The sequence below is a fragment of the Notothenia rossii genome (assembly GCF_949606895.1).
Source record: "Notothenia rossii genome assembly, chromosome: 1".
Classification (NCBI taxonomy): domain Eukaryota; kingdom Metazoa; phylum Chordata; class Actinopteri; order Perciformes; family Nototheniidae; genus Notothenia; species Notothenia rossii.
The window spans coordinates 94,000,524-94,005,159 of record NC_136912.1 but is presented as its reverse complement, the minus strand read 5'-3'; the positions used below and the strand labels follow the sequence as shown (position 1 = coordinate 94,005,159).

Sequence of the window (4,636 nt, the reverse complement as noted above, 5' to 3'; positions counted from 1 at the left end):
TCCCAAAATTGTATAACTGTCACAAAACCAAACTCCCCCCAGGAAAAATAAATTATTCACATTCTGATCATGTTGCTTTATTTTCTTATTAAATCAAATAACTTAACAAAACACTTTTTAAAAAAAAAGCATTTTAATACTATTTAGTTTTTAGCTTGTTGTAATTTGTATTTTCTTGGCTTTCTAATGATTGTTTTTGAATCTAATGTTATAATGTGTCTTAAGGCTTTTATGTTTTTTGTTAAGCACTTTTTTACACAATTTATAAAACTTGCTATAATCTAATGACTAACACACATTCCTGTTCATGCCAATGTCCTTTGAACAGTTCAAAATACTGTCCATGTCTGATCTCCATACACGACATCATGTGAGCTTTTGTTGAAACTATTCTTATGCGGTAAAGTCTCACAGTCTAACTCATGTGCTCCTTTTACCTTATTGTCATTATTTCATGCTACGTTGCTCCACTGCACTGCTCATAGTCTGCAGGTTACATACATACTGTAAGGCTTTATCTAAACAAAAGCAACATTTCAATAACTGCAGCCACGTGTTTGCAGGTATTGTGGGTTTATTTGCTAACACACACACAACATAAAAAACTAGGATGGAAGCTACATTTCAGCCTCTTAGGGAGACAACTAATTTATTTAGGACCAACAACCAATGGGGCGAGCTATTGAAGTGTGTCACAGCTACAACTAGTAATGTACTGTCATTTTTAAACATCCCATGTTCAGCCGCATGTTTTTATTTTTGCCAAATTAGACTCAAGACTCCTGTCTGACTTTTACATTACAGTCAGTCAGAGGCTTTTAATGAGAAAACATTGAACATATATGAGTAAGAATGCACTCACGCACGCACGCACGCACAAACAGACAGACAGACAGACAGACAGACAGACAGGCAGAGAGAGAGAGACAGACAGACAGACAGACAGACAGACGCACAGACAGACAGACAGACAGACAGACAGACAGACAGACAGACAGACAGACAGACAGACAGACAGACAGACAGATAGACACACACACACACACACACACACACACACACACACACACACACACACACACACACAAACACACACACACACACACACACTTCATTTGTAATCACAGGGCCTGGTTCAACAGTTAGGTAAAAAATGACCTTTCCAAATCCATAACGGTTTTCAATTATCACACTTTAAATACCGGTTAAATGCTGTGGGTCTGTTGTCGGGTGTTGACTTCTCAACATTACGGGAATTAAAAGCACAGCTGCTATGAGGTTAATAAATCCAATCAGCCCTTTGTTTTCATAAATAATGACTTGAACAAACAATATCCACTGAATGTTATAAACTATTGACATGCTAAAGGTACAGTGACTCATTCACACACAAAGAATATCTCTAGATTGTATGTTAGTCATATTTTCTCTGCAGGACCATTGATTGGGTAAAGCCTAGCGTCAGGACAGGAGCCAGACATCATGTCCTGCCTATTAGCTCCACACTGCCAGGCTCATCTATCTTTATTGGTCATCCATTAGCCTGTATTAAAGGGAGACACGGGATAATAGCAGTAATGATGCTGATGATGGAATTAGACTGCGGGTACACACGTCATCGTTGCAGTGTTGCGCTTGGAATCACAAAGAGTTCAGACGGATGGAGGGACGGATGAGATAAACGAGCACTTTTTAAGTTTCCTATCAGGGTATGTGTGTAAATATGCGACAAAGAAATAAAAGAGATCAAGATGAGACCGTGCAATTTAGGTGAAAAATGTCTGCGGCGTCAATTTAGCGGCTCGTAGACAGTCAATCTAAAGGCAGCACCTGTGCCAATGCGCAGGACGGACAGACGCTGGTACAGGTGTGTGTGTGTGTGTGTGTGTGTGTGTGTGTGTGTGTGTGTGTGTGTGTGTGTGTGTGTGTGTGTGTGTGTGTGTGTGTGCGATGATTGTTGGCAGGGGCGAGATCCAGCCTGAGCAGCAGCACACACACACACACACACACACACACACACACACACACACAGAAATGACGCTGCCAGCCGCGATGGAGGGATCATTAAGGCAACTTTCTGCAAAGATACTCTCAGATCAGCGAGAGCAAAATGGAGATATGGGTGTGACGGATTCAGAGGAGTCTTTTATGGTCAATGCGATCAATCACAACTGTTTACAATCCAGGGTAAAAAAGTGTTCCCCTCATTCGGTTGGAAGCACGTCACCAGTCTTTCTCTTATTATGCCTCTTAATTAGCTTCGCGTGAATTACTAATCAACCATGAAGAAGGCATTCACCAATTTGAAAAGTGATAGCCCATGAAATGAACAGCACAGCCTCAAACAGGCACATCAGTTACTAATGCTGCGCAGACAGACCTTTGACTAAAAGAGAGAGACAGAGAGACGGACGTGGACCACACACACACACACACACACACACACACACACACACACACACACACACACACACACACACACACACACACACACACACACACACACACACACACACACACACACACACATCTAAAAGCAGACGTTATTGTGAATAAATCCTTCATTAAGTATTTAGAGTGGTAGCAGCGCTGGCCGTGCCTCATGCTGTGTTTAGTCAGTGATCCACCCAGGAGACATTGATCTTCTTCATAAGAAACATAATGACCACCAGAGAAATGCTGATCATATTTCAGCTCCAGTCAATTCAGTTCATTAGGGCCGCTCTACCTCCAACTGCGGCCCAGTATTGATCTCTCCACTGTCCCCACACTGTTATTCTGCACTACCTAGATAGGGAACTCGCAGAAGTGTAATTTATACAGTGGGAACAGCAAGAGGGACAACAGACATACAGGGAACAAACAAGCACACATATATGAAATACTGAATATTTCCACATCTGTGAAACACGGACTGTCTCTGTGTCCTTAGATTTCACAATCGTATATATTTAAAAAAAACTATTTTACAAGTATAAGTCCTTTATTTAACTTACTTATTAAAAGTACCAAAGTATTGGCATCAAAATATACATAAAGGGGCAATAACACTCGCTCTCCTATTGGCTACATACTGATATACACCTGAACATCAGCAGGAGAGGACTCTTTAAAGTAGAGACACTACATACTGATATACACCTGAACATCAGCAGGAGAGGACTCTTTAAAGTAGAGACACTACATACTGATATACACCTGAACATCAGCAGGAGAGGACTCTTTAAAGTAGAGACACTACATACTGATATACACCTGAACACCAGCAGGAGAGGACTCTTTAAAGTAGAGACACTACATACTGATATACACCTGAACATCAGCAGGAGAGGACTCTTTAAAGTAGAGACACTACATACTGATATACACCTGAACATCAGCAGGAGAGGACTCTTTAAAGTAGAGACACTACACACTGACATACACCTGAACATCAGCAGGAGAGGACTCTTTAAAGTAGAGACACTACACACTGATATACACCTGAACATCAGCAGGAGAGGACTCTTTAAAGTAGAGACACTACATACTGATATACACCTGAACATCAACAGGAGAGGACTCTTTAAAGTAGAGACACTACATACTGATATACACCTGAACATCAGCAGGAGAGGACTCTTTAAAGTAGAGACACTACATACTGATATACACCTGAACATCAGCAGGAGAGGACTCTTTAAAGTAGAGACACTAAATACTGATATACACCTGAACATCAGCAGGAGAAGACTCTTTAAAGTAGAGACACTACATACTGATATGTATGAGAATGATTAAACAGAAAGGGAATGGTCAAAGTTTCAGACGCCATGGCTTTTATAATGACATTTAATGACATTTTAATGTCTCATTTCAGGATCAAATAAATTAAATAATTGGATTATGATTATTGATGCATTCATGTGTTCATCACAGCTGGAGCTAATTGTACTTGATATACTGCTGCTGGACGTTTAAACTTAACATTATTATTAGGTGATTTGTATTCTGTTGTAGCTAATCGTTTGAAACTATGAAGTTTATAGTAAATAAAGTTTACAAATAAATGTAGGGTGGCAAAAAAAGTGCATAACCAAACTGTAGTGGAGTTAAAGTATAAAATAGCTTAACAAAAAAGTACAATTTGAGTAAATATATTTGACTTCTTTCCACCGCTGGCTATCATCAAACACCACACAAGAAATCCCTAAAAGTATCAAGGCTGTCCCCGGGTTTCAGAAAGATGTTTTTTCTGCGTCTAATACCCTTTCCATCGTCTCCCCTGCTCTAATCTCCACTTATCTGGCAGCCAGGTGAGCTGCGGCTGCACATGGCTGCTGGGCAGGCTTTGGTCTGAGGAAATACAGCTCATCTTAATGCTATTTCTTTCCCTTCCATTTGCTTCCTTTACCCTTTTTCCTCCGGGGCGGCTGTCAGACAGAAGAGAGAGAACTTAGCTGCTGTGTGTGACAGCAGGGAGCCGCTGGGATTGGACCACGAGACTCACAGGTGCACAGCATCTGACGGATAATAGCAGATAAAACCAGACCAACCAGCGGCTCCATGCTCTCCAGGGGGATGGGGGACCGGTGTGTCGAGGGGCAAAGTGCTCTGACAACCAGCAGCCTTTACTTACCCACCCACAATCCAGACA

General features: G+C 41.1%; 1 protein-coding gene across 1 annotated transcript in view; it reads right to left on the bottom strand.

Moving 5' to 3' along the window:
* The window catches only part of agbl4 (AGBL carboxypeptidase 4), a 420,169-nt gene that overhangs the window by 114,239 nt on the left and 301,294 nt on the right, over positions 1–4,636 (bottom strand). The gene's annotated exons all lie outside the window — the stretch shown is intronic.